Source organism: Macrobrachium nipponense, chromosome 20 (assembly GCF_015104395.2).
Source record: "Macrobrachium nipponense isolate FS-2020 chromosome 20, ASM1510439v2, whole genome shotgun sequence".
In the NCBI taxonomy this organism is placed as follows: Eukaryota; Metazoa; Arthropoda; class Malacostraca; order Decapoda; family Palaemonidae; genus Macrobrachium; species Macrobrachium nipponense.
The window spans coordinates 17,889,598-17,907,258 of NC_061089.1; the positions used below are offsets into that span (position 1 = coordinate 17,889,598).

Sequence of the window (17,661 nt, forward strand, 5' to 3'; positions counted from 1 at the left end):
TTTTCCTTACTTTGCAAAATAATTATCTTTCATACGTTGAATAAGTCTACCCAGTTCTAATGTCATTTATTTCAAGTATAGCACCTTTGAAAGGAAATGTTATTTATTGTTAAGTAAATATTCTGGCACCTGCATATGGCAATATTTCCATAACGAACAATGAATTAAGAAACTACGCCAATTCTTTGTTGGCCGTCTGTACATATCTACAGAAGACGGACTGGTAAGTTCGAAAATGCTTTATATTTTGGATAAAACTTACGTTAAGTATTTAGAACTAAACAGACGATCGAGGGAGAGTGGAGCAATTTTACGGGTCGTCTTGAAGGAGCAGCACAGTATGGCGGAGGAATACGATGACGTCACATACCACTGTCGTCACTTATCAAACGTTTGATGGTCATTCTTATTAATTAGTTGCTCCAGGGGCGGGGCAACTGTTCCCCCCGTTCCCGTGCAGTTTTGTTTTTGAGAGCTAGTAGTGAATTAGAAAGTTCGTTTACGCATGGAGTGACAACCGAGGTTAAGCATCTTAAACCAGGTAAAGACATCAAACAAAGGAACTCGTGTCTCTCTGGTTTGTGTATGATCACTATTGAACTGCATTTTCGAAAGGCTCTTTGATTTGTTATGCCTTTGTTAAACATATGCCAATGATACATCCACAGGATTCGTATAGCCGGTAATTTCACCACGTTTTTAGTTCACTGATGGATATAAATTCAGAGTAGTGATGTAAACTTATTTAGTATTTGAGTAACCTACACGCCACATACGCAGCCTAGTATGCCACGGAAAAAGGCCACCATTACCCAAGGTCTATATACCTAATACGTATCCTGTAGACCTTGTCACTACCGCTCATGTATACTTGTACAGTCTGCCTGCTCAGGCAAAACTGAGCGTTAATGTTAACAACCTGCACAGTTTTCCTGACACGCGCAGGCGGCCTGAGCATAAAGCGATCTCAATCGATAACAGTGATAAGTAAACGACCAACTGATGCGCATGCGCACTTATACGCTAAAGTGGTGGCTGGCTTTTTTTTTTTTTTGAAGGGGTTGGGGTGGGGGGGGGGGTGCTCAGTCCTCACTCTTCCGTTTTACAGGTAGAAATTTGCAAGTGTTTACCCTTAAGTTAATATTTTAGCTTTACTTGTTTTCCAAAAACTGATGCGGATGTCAGAATAATATAAATTCATATAATTTTGTCATTTTATCACAAGAAAAATAATTGTGTATGATGAAGCTGAACGTGGCAGCATCATTTCTGAATGTCTTGTAGATTTCTTTGAAATCTTTATGAATGAGACTTTGCTTGGAAGAATAAAAGACAAAGGCTATCCTTACAGATTGTGCCTATGCATGTTTATTCGTGGTTATAAACCATATAATCAAGTTATTTTTAAAATAAGAATAAATAATTATTATGGCGAAATAATGTAAAACAAGAGTAGGCGTATAATGCGTCTATTTATAATTATGCATCGTATATGCAATTCATTTTTATTTAAAATATTAAAAAATTCTTCAGATTCGGAAAAAAAAGTGTTAGATATGCATGTTTATTCTTTGCTCACATCCCATGTCAAGCAGTTTTGAAAATAGATTAAACAAAGGATCAGTAATAAACTGTGGATGTTCACTCGTTGTAACACATCATAAGAAAGTCATTCTTTAAATGAAAACAAATCAACATTAAGCATTTTAATGCAAAAGTAATATTAGGCCTATATGTATGTTAACTTCAAAAGAAAAAACAATTGCTAAATTAATGAGCACAATTATCTTGCTATAGACCGCTTCCTTCATAAAACATTCAATAATCCTGAAAGTCCTTGGGTCCAAATTTAAAATTTTAACAAGTTCACATGGGAGTATTAATTTTTTTTTTTTCAACCCCACTCACTGGACGTCTTATTGACGTTTAAGTTTTTATGTGCGTGTATGTGCAGGCAAAAGTGCATAACTGAACATAGTGTGATTTTTAAGTTGATTACCAGTATTAATGAATTAATTTTGTCTAATGGGGATTAAGTTTAAATTCCTTTGGCTGTTACTGGTAGTTTAAATTTCTTGATGTAAATCAGACATCATAAATCCAGGCCGAGGCCACCAACCTTAGACCCATACCTGGTATGGGTCTGCTGTTGGCCTAGGTCAAGGCCAAAATGAAGAGACGGATGTAACAATACAAAAACACCAGTTAAGAAATAAGTTATATGAAAATATAAATGAACTGGAAGTACGGAATTATTGAAAAAAAAGGTAACCTAGGCAAGGTTAACTGTGTTGGTAAACCTACCAGGTCTCTTGCATATGGATTCAACATACATCGATGAGCAGGGAGACACGAACCGTATTTAATGTCTTATTTAACTTTCTTATTTGTCTTACTCGTTTTTACTTTCTCAATCATCTTTTATTCTGAACTACTCTATTTCCTTGTATGTTATTTGGCTGCTTTCCTTATTGAGACCTTTCCTTTTCATAGTGTGACTCCATTTTATCTCATATTAGGTTGATAGTTATAGTAGATCTGTCCAGTTACAACCAACTTGCAATTGCAGGTGTGAGAGGCCGAACCTCACCCAAGGAGTATCTCGGTTGGAGACGTACAAGGATATTTAACGAATTATTAGACTTGGTAAGTACACCGGAAATACTTATTTCAAATATGCCCCCAGCATTTATGTCACACGAGCTGTGGTTTGTCACTAATTTACATTTGGTTTTACCATTGCTGGGTTAGATCATAGATGTCCGGCGAGTTCACCATTTGTACACCTAATGCCGGTTCGTTCGCTCGTGTTACATTATCCTGGCCGTGAACCACCGCTGTCTCTTGCCTGAATTGTACTGTTAGGAATACAACAGAAGTCTGTGTAAAAATATATAGGGAAATTAGCTAGGCAATTCCATTGGTAGAAATATGTAGAATGAGGGTAGAGTTATGGTAGATGAAAGCCAGAAGGAGGTAGAAGTGTGGTAGGAACAGAATGCAGGTAAAGCAATTTGGAAAAATGAGACAAAAACACAGCCCGTACTTCACAAGCAAGAAAATGTTGACTCCAGTAGAAAATCTGAACTTTGACACCTCCAGTGCGGTTACGATAGATTAGGACAACCAATCAAGTTCACACGGGTGGCACCGGAAGTAGGAAAAGCCACTCAAGAAGAAGTAGGATGTGTCTTAGTTGAAGTAAAGGAGAAGCAAAATTGTAGAAGTTAGGTTGAGACTTCACTTGAGGTCTCAGAGTACTACTTTGGTCAAATCCCTCGTCTATGCTTCCTCCATGATAGTATGGACCAGAGTCAAAGTATATAATGGTCTGCTCAACTCTGCAGTGGGGGCGGAGCCATTGCTGTGACGTCACAAGAGTAACACTGCCCGTGCTTCTCCATTGAATTACTTTAAGAGGCTTTAGTTTTTATACATTTAATCTATATTGCATGGTATTTTTTTTTAAATCTTGATAAAATCTGTAAAGAGGTCACGTGCTTGATGTTTTTTAATACCCATACAAAGTATATAGGGTCTGCTCAACTCTGCAGTGGGGGCGGAGCTAATACTGTGACGTCACAAGAGTAACACTTCCCGTGCTTTTCCACTGAATTGCTTAAAGAACCCTTAGTTTTTATACATTTAATTCATATCGCATGGTGTTTTTCATAAAATCTTGATGATAAAATTGTAGAGCGGTCACATGTTGATTTTTGTTAATACCCATTCTCTCATTTAGTCACCAAGCCTTGTTTTATTGCACAAAATATACCAGTTTGAACACACATAGCTACTCCAGCTTTCTTCATATGTTTATTCTTTACTTATTTATTTACTTACGTATATACTGGTTTGCTGTATTCTCTTCAAGTCCATTTTTTATAACACGACAACTCTCTCTCTCTTTCTCTATTCCCCTCTTTCAGGTAGTAATATTATCAAGATTTTAAATAATTCTTAAGAAATGTATTTAGTTCTGTCACTGTGTTCATACCTCACTTTGAAAAGCAACTTTTTTATGTTAAAGGTTAGAATGATAGATTAATTATATTTTCCAAATCTTATTATGAATACTTATTGTTATGCAATAAATACAAAGAAAATGTGGATACAGGCAGTGTAAAAAATGGCAGTTGCATTTGCACGACTTGACCACAAAAAAGAAAACAATATCAAATGTATAAGAATTACATCATATACGATATAAGGTATCAAAGGAATAAATGATGAAGAAAATGATACAGGGAGCACATTTCCAGCAAATTTCTCATTAACACTTCATATCACATAAATATACTTCCGAACACATAAGTTTACATATAACACAAACTGTATACATAAAGGTATTAATTATGCATTCCTCAAACGATTATGATATTTTCGAAAAAGTACAAAAAGGTATTCGTCAGTCTCGCTGGATGTATCTGATGACGTTTCACAAGGGGCAGGGCTACATTTCAGATCTCCCACGAATGCTTAATTTTTTATAATTGTTGCGTGCGTAGATAATTTTTTCTGTGCGCGATTTTGGGTTTGAAAATAATTTTAATTGTAATGTATCATATATCAATTGAAAGGGCAATCTTTGTACTTTTACCTGGTATATGGCAAAATGTAATAAGATGAAAAATTATGTAAGAAAAATGTGGTAAGTATTTACATAGAATTTAAAAATTTTGGTCCGTCTTTGACCTAGAATTCCTAAAAAATTTCTGAGAACACCTATCCATTTTTTTATGCATTTTATAGTAAATTTTATCAGCTTTCAAATCCATTTTCCAGTTTCTTTCTATCGCCATCCCTTAGTCAGATACGCTACGAAACGTGAATGTATGTAGGTTGACGGATGAAGTAATTGCACATTTTTGTGCGCGTAGATAATTTTTTTCTGTGCGCGCTTATGGGTTTGAAAGTAATCGTAATTGTAATGCGCCATATATAATTTGAAAGAGCATTCTTTGTACTTTAACGTAGTATACGGCAACATGCAATAAGAGGAAAATTTATATAAAAAACTGCCATCGCAAAAATAGTTATATGAAAATGTTATCGTAAATATAGTTTCATAAAGATATGGTCCTTTTGTAACTGATGACGTTTCACAAGAGGCGGGGATAGGCTTTAGTACCGCCTCGTGAGCAGACCCTGTATACTTTGACTCTGGTTTGGACCTTCGTACTACCCCCAACATATCAATCAACTCGGTAATTGCATTTGTTTCCCTCTTTCATGCGCATATCATGTCAGTCTATGCAACCTTGAGTCTACGTACCGGCACCGGAGCACGTTCCTCTCCACATTTTGCGATATGATCATTACCGACGAACTCGGCATGTGATGATTCGCAGTCTTTGCACTCGCGCACATTATTATTATTATTATATATATATATGTATATATATATATATACACATATATATGCTAAAGAAAGGGAAACTTAATTAAGTCTTCGCTGTCACCCCTTACTCGACAAACAAATTTCAACATTGGAGAAATAGTTACCCGTAACGTATCCTAATATTTGTCCGAGATAATTAGTTCGTAAACAATTATTCAGAACTAATTGTTCGAAGTGCCAGTTTTTCGAAATATATTAGATATTTATTTATTTATTTAGCATAATTGTTTGCTGTTACTCCAATTAAATATTAAATATCAGATGATCGTTTGAGATGGTCCGGTGCGTTGATAACGACAAACTTACTTTGCTGACAAGTAAATATTGATACTGAATGAAATACTAAAAATACTTACTCTGTAACATGCAGCATTCACTAAAAGCCAGAAAATCTGACAGCTCATATCCAATCCGGGGATCTTTTAAGGGATCATATGACAGGTCTGTCTGGCTTGCTCTTACTCGTGAGATTATATCGCCAGCTCTCGAGTGGCGTCAGGGAGAATCGCAGCACTTAGTGAATCCACTTATATATAGAAGTGTACTTAAGTGATACTGGCAGTTCCCTAGGGTTATCCTCTGGCAAAGCTCTCATGCTTTTAAATTCGGTCTTCTAGTTTTCGGCGTGGACGACAGACATTTTTTTTTTTACCAGTATGAGAGACGATTTGGGTTTATAACTCCAGTTGTAAAATGGAAATAAATGCATTTAATGTCTAGCCGTGCTGATGTACAATAAATGCTTTTACGTTATGTATATCTTACCACCTGCATTTTTGCATATTTGGGTTTATAACCTTCCAAATTTCTTGTCGCCCGGATGAGTCTAAAAGCATTGGTAGCCAAATCCAACTGTTTAGAATAACCATCCCTACATGGTAATCTTATTTCGCAGGGCGAAGTTATAATTTTGTACGATATATTATTCAAATATTCGGCATTCCCTCTCCCCTTTACACGACCTACGATCTATTATATATATATATATATATATATTAATATATATATATATATATATATATATATATATATATAACGGTCAGTGTATCATACATGAACCAAAAGTCTCGTTAGGCTCATGAGTGATGGTCAACTGCCGTTACAGCGTACTATACCCTCGCAGGTGTTATGAAATGTGATCGGCATTCCGTTGAGGATGTGAGAGAGGTGTGTTTCTGGTGATAGAAGTTCACTCTCGACGTGGTTCGGAAGTCACGTAAAGTTGTTGGTCCCGTTGCTGAATAATCACTGGTTCCATGCAACGTAAAAACACCAAAAAAAATACACCAAAAAAAAAAAAAAAAAAAATGTGACTTGGAAAGATCAGCGATTCCACATATATACATTCTGGAGAATGTTAACTATACTTCAGTTAGTTATTGCGTCTGACCTCTCAGTGAAGTGTCTGCTAGGAAGGAAAATGTAGAATACCGTCTCTAAAAGGTTTCAACAATAAGCTATGTATATAGCTGATTGCCTGATATAGGCAGACAATAAAATTCTCTCTCTCTCTCTCTCTGCAGAAGACTGTCAGTAAAAGGATTCAACAATAAACTACGTATGTGGCTGATTGCCTGATGTACGTAGTACTAATCTGATGTGCGTAGTACTAATCTGTTAGGTAGCCATCGTTCTGGAAGGAGCCAATAAAACTCTCTCTCTCTCTCTCTCTCTCTCTCTCTCTCTCTCTCTCTCGATGCATTAAACCTGTCGCTTCTGCTGTCGGTGACGATGCTCTTTTCTTCTTATTAATAATTACTCCTGAGAATATTAATCAATTATTCCGACATGGCACACACACCCAGTTGCTTTCAAGAGAGGGAGGGAAGGCTTTTGATTGGTCGCGGGGTTCCGAGGGAGACTTTGTAAACAATCCAGAGCAAACACGAACAGCGCGGTTTCCCCCACGTTCAGTGTGTTTATCGTTCATTATGTTGTATACTGTGTGCGTTTTCTTTACTCATAAACAGAGGACAGTCAATAATGAATCATTTGTGGAGAGACTTTACGTACCGAATGGTAATTTAGTGACTGGTATTGTCGTTTTCACATTGTTGTGTGGAATATATTATATATATATATATATATATATATATTATATATATATATATATATATATATATATATACATATATACATATATATAAGAATTACATATGAATAATTATCACATCACCGCGATTCATATAAATTATTCGAGCTACAAATGTCCTTTAATATCTAATTCGCTCTACCTCGGAATTGATATATTTTCATATATGTAAACCGAAGGGGAATTTTTTAGTTGATAATAATTTCGTCTCCTCATGGGATCGCAGCGGACAGGGACGAGATCATTATCAACTAAAAATTTCCCTTTCGGTTTACATATATATATGAAAATATATAAATTCCGAGGTAGAGCGAATTATATATTAAAGCACATTTGTAACTCGAATATATATATATATATATATATATATATATATATATATATATATATATATAAACATAGTAAGAGAGAGAGAGAGAGGAAATATAAACGGACAGCTGATATAACATACGTGGACCTTCATTAAGTAGCACAATCGATACAATTAGGTGAATGGTATATAAAACAGGAGTTCTTTACAGGGGCTATCCATACCCCGTGGGGTATGAGAACCACATGGATATTTGTATATATTGGGTACATTTTGTAAATGAAGAACTATATAAAAGTATAAATGGTTTTAATTTTCTTATAAGTTCTATTCCTAGCTATTCATATCTGAGGTGTGTATTAAACTAAGTATATTAAGTTAATACTGTCAACATATAGGACTTGAGTGGAGTTGAGCAAAGTGGGTATGGAACCATATTGGTGGTCTAGAGTTATCAAAAGGTTAAGAACCCCAGGTATAAAGGATAAATTGTTTAAAGCGATCAAAACGTTTTTTGGTGTCATGGCGTAAAAATAGTACTACAACTGCTGTGTTTTATCCCCAAGGCTTTTTCATATTTCATGGCTGGAGTGATCTGAGAGATCAGAGAATGGAAATTATTAGTATAGATTGTCGAATGGTTGAAGTTTTGAGATAATATAGTGCTGAGTGGAGACAGCGAAGGGAAATTGCATAAATTAATTAAAGAATTCAAGTGCTTTCTACAGGAGTAAGATGATAGTAAGTGTGAGGAAGAGTGGAAACCTGTAAGCTTGAGCAGGGAGTTACCATCAATGGTATCCGTCTGGTAGAGAATTGTCTGCCGAATTCGTGCACCCATATTTGCTCGGATGATTCAAGTTTATTATGGAGTTTTCTGTTTTAGTGTAATGCAGTGAATTCTTATAGTAGTTTGTTAGACTAAAATGACCAGCGTTTTTCGTGACATCAAATTGAAGTTTGTAGTCTTTCTGGAGAACTTTGGAATCTCAGTTAGTTTTGGTTAGGATAGGGTAAGAGAGGGAGAGAATTTGGCAGTATATTGGAAGCATTATGACGGAAGCAAAAGTACTATATATATATATATATATATATATATATATATATATATATATATATATATAAATTTTTTGCGACCTACTTTTCCTCTAAATACATTGTTTCTCCATAGGGCCTTAAATCTGGTCTGTCCTCATTGTCATAATTAACTTGCAGAGAAGGTAACCTTTAATTAGGTCAGAAAAATGCTCCGATATGTCCCCTCGTCCCCTCTGTATTTCAGTATTGTATTTTCCTCCGGTTTATATTTGCAGAAGTTTTCAAATAATTATTATGCATTTCATATTTGTCTTCAACTTGTAACTAAATTATATATGGGGTCCATTGTTTTCGTCTTTTTATGTTATATGCTTTTTTTTTGTACTTCGTCAGGAAAATATATTTTCGAAATTCTCCCCTCTCTCTCTCTCTCTCTCTCTCTCTCTCTCTCTCTCTCTCTCTCTCTCTCTCTCTCTCATTGTGTATGTGTCTGTGTGGGCGTCCATCCTTTGTTGTACAGTAGTAATAAAAAAATAATATTCTCAGTTCATTAAGTCCATATTCGACATGCAGGAGAAAAGATGATTGTAATTAATTTCCTCCTTTGATCGAGATGGAAATCTTAAAAGCTTTTGTTTCTTCCTCCATCTGGTTGGCCTTATTTCGTATCAATTTTTTTTATGTTTCGAAGAGACTATTCACTTTATGGGAACGCAATGCAATACATATATATATATATATATATATATATATATATATATATATATATATATATATATATGTATATATATATATATATATATATATAGTACATATATATATAAGTGTGTGTGCGTGTGCGTTTGTGTATGGATGCTACTAAGTCTAAAAGTCAATAATTACCAGAATCCTGTTTACAGCAGGATTCTGACCTTTCATCTTCAACATATTTTTATCGTTTTCATAAAACTGGTGTCCTTGGGTGACGTAATGCCTCGTTCGCTTCGTTCATTTGAGGATGAACTGTTACAAGCTCTGCGATTTTAAGGTCCTTTGCAGCGTCCCATCGGCCCCTGGCTCAGCTGCAACGCTTTTCATTCCTTTCACTATACCTCCATTCATATTCTCTTTCATCCGTCTTGCCATTCACCCTCTCCTAACAATTGTTTTTCTTAGTGGAACTGCTTTGAGGTTTTCTTGTTGTTACACCTTCAAACCTTTCTACTCGCAATGTTCCTTTCCGTGCTAAATGACCTTGTAGGTCCCAGCGCTTGGCCTTTAGGTATAATTCTATATTCCATTACATTCCTAAAATTGTGCATCGTACTTAATTTGGTGATTTTCCTTTACTGTTTGGTTATCGTTTGAACAGAGACAGCATTGCCGTTGTATTTAGCGACTGTTGTTGATGAAAAAAGAAAGAAAAAAAAAGTACACGAATCCGCAATATTTTCATATCAAGGGAATTTTTATTTGAGGCGTGACGCTGCTGTTCAATCTGTTTTATTGGAAAGAAATACTTTTTTCTTGAAATCGGAGTGCAGTCCATTCTGTTCATGTATGATAGAGAGAGAAACAAACATAAATGCATACCTTCCATGTTCGGTCATTCCATTGAGGAGTGAGAGATGTGTATTTCTGGTGATAGAAGTTCACTCTCGACGTGGTTCGGAAGTCACGGAAAGCCGTTGGTCCCGTTGCTGAATAAACCACTGGTTCCATGCAACGTAAAAGCACCAAACAAACAAACCTTCCATGTCATTATAAAGAGATTTTTCGAGTTGGGCATCATTTAGGCATATTCGGAAATAAGGTCATGTGAGATACGAGCTCGGAACATTTTTTATTTTCCGGCGATAAATAATTATTATAAAACCCCTTTCCCTTGTTTGAAGCGACTATGCCCGAATTGGGCATAACCCAGATTGATTCAGAATCAGTGAATATTCTGAATGCTACGAAGCCAGCCTAACGACGTGATCCATCGTAATGCGCCGCCATCTCTTGGGAGGGGGTTCGAAGACGTGATACTGGTGGGGGGGGGGGGGAAGCTTGCTGGATGACATAAGCAGATCCAGACTCCAAATGGGGTCATGCACTGCGGAGATTATCAATGCCAGAATATGATATACTCCAATTCTAGAATGTTGCGCGAATGGTGTGATCCGTTTATTTATTTATTGATTTTTATCTAATTAGGAGAGACGAGCGCTATAGACGTCACATAGGGCTCTTTGCAGCATCTCTTCGGCCCCTATCTGCAACCTCTTTCATTCCTTTTACTATACCTCCGTTCATATTCTCTTTCTTCCATCTTACTTTCCACCCCCTTCTAACAATTATTGGAATAATTATTCTCGGCGGTGAATGACCTCGCAGGTCCTACCGCTTCTCCTTTGCCCTAAATTTAAACTCCAGGAACTTTTGGCCTAAATTTAAGTTCCAGTTCCTGTAGTTAGAAAAGCAATTGTTCAGAATAATTTGGGCAAGACGTCTGCTTCACTCTAACGGATTTTCGCCCGAAAAGTCGCCAACAACAGAGAGAATTAAGAGCATCGGGAAGCTTCTGTCTCACTGCATATGCGTTTGTGTATAACTTTTTTTTTTCTGGAATTTACGATTAGAAGGGAATTTTCTTATTTTGTCGGTAATTTTCATTGATGATTATGCTAATTTTACGTCATTCCATCCGTTTAATATGCAATGTACGTACATTTCAGTGTAAGTTTGTGCTTACATACATACACCGTCCGTTATATGTATGTAAGCACACACACATACACTGTTATATGTATGTGTGTGTGTGCTTACATACATATAACTTTGTATATTAAAACATATATACACATGCACAGAGATATTATATATTTCTAAATTTATGCTGCAAAAGATACTAATTAGTTTTTTAAAAACTCCACTGACCGTGAACAATCCTTTCAAATTTCTCACCGTCTTTCCAACTCGCGTATGTTGCAAATGACGATACTCACCATTCTGTATCTCATTTAGTTTCTGGCTAATTTGAAGCGACACTCATTACTTTAAACTGAGTTGTAATTGGTCGTCATGCTGAGGTCGTTTCTGTAAATAACGTTAGGAGGGATCGGAGGAGTTAGTTGTAAATCAGGACTTCGATCTTGCATTTACTCATTTTTCCCTGATAATGTTTTTTGCATTTCACTGATTAGCTCACTAAGACGAGTAGTTCACCTTGCCCTTGAGCTAACTTTCAAAGTTTTGGGGAATGATAAAGACAATGTCTCTAATTATTGATGCCGTTTTACAGTGATTTAAAAATTTGTGAGACTGACTTATCGTTTTCTTGGGGAACGTAACAGCCTTTGAAGTCAGTACGTGCAAATAAATGAATAGCTTCGTAGGGCATTACTTCTTATGGTGGGCGATCATCTTGGCGACCATAACAGAGTTCTTTGGTGAAAGGACAAATTCTTATTGCTTTGCGAATCTTTACCTGTACATATATTTAGAAAGTAGTTTTTTTTCCACCAAACCTGATTTCTGTAAAAGTATTTAGAAGGCAGGACTTTAGAAACATTGCTGTAGACATGACCAGAAAAATATTTATACTACTCGTCTTATTACTTGTTGGAAGATTTATCTCTTGTTATTCAAGAAAAGAGCCTTTTGCAAAGATATGTTATAATTATAAAGACTTCGAAAGATCTGTCGAAATTGTGGAAATTGAGAGAGAGAGAGAGAGAGAGAGAGAGAGAGCTAGCTTAATGAGTGACATAAGGCGATTCAGACTCCAAATAGGGTCATGAACTGCGGAGGTAATCAATACCAGAATGTGACATTCCGATATCGGAATATTGCGCGAACGATGATCCCTTACAACACCGACGGAAATGATACGCCGATGCAACAGTGTCACTGGAATAAAGAGAGAGAGAGAGAGAGAGTTGTAGTTAACAGTACGACCAGAAGTACTTTAACTCCCACTGCATTGGTCTGCTCCAAAAGACTAGGGAGAAAAAAACTAAAACCCAGAGCCATGGAGTTATTTCTCTCTCTCCCTCTCTCTCTCTCTCTATTTTGCGTGATAGTGCCTGATTCCTCATAGAATTGATTCTCTCTCTCTCTCTCTCTCTCTCCTCAGAAAATATTTACCGCTCTTTGTGTGTTCCACGTAACTGTGCCGCTGGGCTTGAGCAGTAGCAGTGTGTATCATATTCTCGCCTTTGTTTGTAAAACTCTCCTCTTGAATAATTCCTTTTAGTCCACAGCAAAATTTCGCCTTTTACTGTTTGGTTGTCCTCCCCCCTCCCCATGGAAGCTTTGAAAGCGTTATTATCGAAGTGATGAAGCTTTTCATCGCTCTGCCCTCAAAGATAGAAGCCATTTCATCCGTTGTTTTATGTCTACTAATTGAATTTCTCTCTTTCTCTCTCTCTCTCTCAAATGAAAGTGTCCCATTTTTCTCAATGAACTTATTTCCTTCTTTCTTAGTTTAATCTGCTGTTCTTAAAAAAGATCTTTTTCTTTAATGATATTATTTCCTCGTTTGTTCCGCAGTTGTACCTGATTCTTAAAGATTCTCACGCTTTTTTTTGTGTTTGTTTGTTTGTATCGGGATTTTACGTTGCATGGAACCAGTGGTTATTCAGCAACGGAACCAACGTCGAGAGTGAAATTCTATCACCAGAAATACACATCTCAAACCCCTCTGTGGAATGCCCGAGAATCGAACTCGCAGCCACCGAGGTGGCAGGCCAGGACCATACCGATCTCGCCACTGAGGTGGCTCTCACCTTTTATTGAAGCAGATATATTTTTTTCATATACTTTTGCGTATATATGTGAGATGAAAGGGGTTACAATTAATAATATATTTAATATGCCAATGTGATGTGCTGTGACCTTTTTGGAATGCGCAGACTTCCCATAGAGACAGAGCCGAAGCAACAACCTGAGGAAGCTGATAAATGATTTCTGTGATGGCGTGATATGAAAATGCATAGTTAAGCGGGTCAACGTTCGTCAGTTCATGGGGTCTTGTCCAAGTGCCTTTGGAAAACTGGCTGCGACCAGTTACATGGGGCGTTGGCGAAGTGTGCATTCATATGTACGTGTGCGCCTCTTCTATTCTTAATGGCATCCTTAGCCAAGTCTATGGGAAGACTTGCAGAGAGGTCTGTGAGAGAAAGGCCGAGCCACGATGGCGGGTGCCAAAGAGTTTCTTGAATATAGTGCATGATTTTCTGGGTTGGAGGTGGGTAAGTGTTATTGACTTTGTCTTTACGAGTGCGTATACTTAATTGTGTGTTCTCCTGTCTTTGTAACAGACGATTCTGGTAAGGGGGGACCGAGAGTCCCGTATGGGAGAAGAGATAATTGGTGTGACAAATTACTGATTAAGACATTTTAAATACTGGGGGGTTAACTGAGTTAGTTAGTCTGTGAGACTTGGATTATTATCTTTCCATTGTTGAATAAACATTATATTTTTTATGTAACTTTGACTCTCATTTGATGACCTGTTAGAATGGAGAGAGAGAGAGAGGTTGTCGAGAGAGAGAGAGAGGTCACGAGTCGAGAGGGAGAGAGAGGTCGCGAGTCGAGAGAGAGAGAGAGAGAGAGCGCGGAGGGTATGCCGATGATCGCTTAGAGAGAGAGAGAGAGAGAGAGAGAGATTGAGTGTGTTATTTGCCTACTGCTTTGGCTGACACTTACCAAATAAAATACGAGATTCATATCTCGTTACACACACATATATGTATATATAATAATATTATATATATATATATATATATATATATATAATATAAATATACAATATATAATATATATATATATATATATATATATATATATCATATATATATATATATTTATATATATATATATATATATCATATATATATATATATATATTTATATATATATGGACTTGTTTTAAAAAGCTTGTGTGTTTTGTGGTTTAAAGAAACTTCTCAGTTTGTGAAGGATGTTGTAAAGTTCTCATTGCGATTAAATGAATTAATTGAATAAAATTCATTTATGTTTCTTTACTCCATACAAAGTTCAGATCCTTTTAAGGAGATCCAATTTTAGCATTGGTCTTTAAACGTCTCTGTGATCTTTCGAATTACGGATCGTAACCATTCCTTCTCTATATGACAATTGTTTGATCGAGGCAGTTTTGTTTTAACGCACGTGGAATTTTCCCGCGAATTTTGTTTCTCTGCATTGAATGTTTAAAACTTAATGTTCCTTCAGTTATAGATCAGTGACATTGTACTCAAAAAGTTCCACGCCTAAATTTAACAATTGTATTTCTAATTGTCCATGTACATCTATAATTATTTCCTTTACACTGTCAAGCTGTTTTATTCAGCTTACAATGTTCTTTGATGACGTATCACAGTCTTATGCACTGGTTCATGGATACAATTTCTGTCTGTAAATTTAAAGTTCACTACTCGTTAAAGTAAAGTATCCGTACCCGGATCTTATACAAAAGTTTGTTGTTACTAAACCGAGTTTCATTTTCTGGCTCTGATGTCTTTATTTCCCCAGTTAGGGATTTCTTTTCGTGCATGTAAGAATTCAATCTGTTGCGTTTTGTTGCTCACATTTTGCACCATAAAGTGTCAGCCTTGTCATGTCTTTTTTCTATTCAAACAATACAAATCTGTGTTTGAGTTTTATCATCTCGTAAACTATATATATTGTCTTCACTTGCCAATGTTATTTTATTTACGCGAAGTATTTTCTTTTCCAGCTTGTGAAATTTTCAAACGTTTCACCTCGTTGCAGTTACTTACTTTCTGGTTTTTCCACTTCTATATAAAACCTTCACTATCGGCATTTCCTTATTAGCTATTGTTCAGTTGTATTTATTTAACTTCCAGGATTTGTTGGTAGAAATTCGTAATTCTCCATCTAAGTCTTTTTTTTTTTAATTGTCATTTTTCAATCTTATATGTCGTGCTCAATCCACGCCACATAAAATTTCGCTATTCTTCATTCGAGAATTTTTTTCCCCTCTCCATTCTTCATTCGAGAATTTGTTTTCTTATGTGAATTATATTTTCCACTGACCTTTCATTCATACTTATTGCCAGGTCCCTCCCCCCCTAGGGCCCCCATCGGTTTTAAATTCGCTCACTGAGAGGAGACTCAAACCTAAATCGAGTACTTCTTTCTTTTATTTGTATACTTGGATTTATTCGTGTGATCTGAAATTCCCGACAGAAAGAAAATTGAATAAATCCTGGTAAACTGTCAGGTAACATGACAGACCTCAGCGTGATTCTTATGAAAACATAAATAGCGGAGGACTAGAGGGAATAGATTGTTCAAAATGCCTTATCAGGGAAATGCCGAGGAGGAGGAGGAGGCCGTTTGTTGGCGCATAGTCTTACAGGGAATGTTGTTGCAGCGTCACTATGCAACCTCCATTTTTCATCTTCCGCTCAGCGTGTCGTCTCACTCCTGTAAAGATTAGTGTTGCTTCCCTCTTGATCTTCAAGCTTTACCTTTGTAGGTATACAATTTTCATCTTGTGCGAAGATGGTTCAGCACACATCTTAGAGATTCTCTCTTCTCTGACACACATACTATTTTGCTTTGCATGCAAATGCCTAATCCCAGACAAGTAACATTGGATAGGGTATGAATTCATGAATAAAGTTTGAAGTGCGATGCTTCATTTATTTAGTGTGAAGTTTTTCGTATGAGTATTACAGATAGTAATGCAGATTTTGCAACATAATACACAATTTCCAAAGACATTACATTCTTACTTCTAATGTTAAAGAAACATATAAGAAATGTCCATTCAGTCACCATTCTCGCCCCATTACAGTGTAAATATTCCAGTAAGATATGGTAAAATGTAATCTGTGGGCTATTCTCTATTCGTTTTGCATCATTGCTTCCTTTGGCATTGCGTCATGTTGCATTCAATGATTATATCCTAGTTTTAATACCCGAAGTTAGAAAGTGAAATATATTGGAATTTGATGTTCCAAGAAATATGATTTGTAGGACAGACTTCCCAAGAGTTTGATGTGCAAATCTATGTACGGAACTGTACGATAATTTTTAGATAATAAATAATGATACATTAAAAATAAAGAAGACTTGGAGCATCAGTTTGGACTCGCGCTAATCATGCGCGCGCAGGCCGCTGACGTCACAGTCTTTCTTCCCTGTGGTTTCAATTTGAATCGGTCATCAAAGCCTCCGGTCATTATTTGCTGTTATCTCACGGATCGTTCGTTTTTAGGCGCTTTCAGTAAGTGTTATAATATTAAGATTATAGCCGATATGATGAAAATCATGAATGTAAATGGACTCATTCAAGACTGCCCGAAGCTTAATTAAAAATGATGACGAGTTTGATCGGCTCTGTGACATCCGCCGTATTTGATATCGTTGGAAGTTGAAGATCGAAATATTGGCGGCTGCTTCGTTATATTTTCGTTATCAGAGAACCCTTTTTACTTTGGAAATACACAAAAACCTACTTTAGAAGCATACAAAGGAGTCATCCCTAGAATTAGTATCAAGTGACAACATTACTTGAGGGCTTTTAAATGACACGGAGATGTTTAGGCCTAGGCTACTATTGTAAAACAGGCTAAAAATCAGTCGTTAATCAAATTCTGAAGAGGAGAGAGAAAGGGATGAGAACTCAGAACAGCACGGTAAGTTCTGAGCCCTTAAATATACCGGCAGTATCGTTGTGAGGTTTAAAGCAAGAAAGAAAAAAAGAATCATTCTGTACACCAAAGCATGAGGCACAAATGCATGCGCCTTTATTGCAATGGCTGCCACATTATTGCTAATGGTAACAAAGCATTCGGCCATAAC

General features: G+C 36.4%; 1 long non-coding RNA gene across 1 annotated transcript in view; it reads left to right on the forward strand.

The window, feature by feature from the left end:
• Positions 1–439: 439 nt before the first annotated feature.
• The window catches only part of LOC135220760 (uncharacterized), a 157,532-nt gene continuing 140,310 nt past the window's right edge, over positions 440–17,661 (forward strand). Inside the window, exons 1-2 of the long non-coding RNA XR_010315791.1 lie at positions 440–541; positions 2,570–2,646. This is a non-coding gene — a long non-coding RNA (uncharacterized LOC135220760). The remainder of the gene's footprint in view (positions 542–2,569; positions 2,647–17,661) is intronic.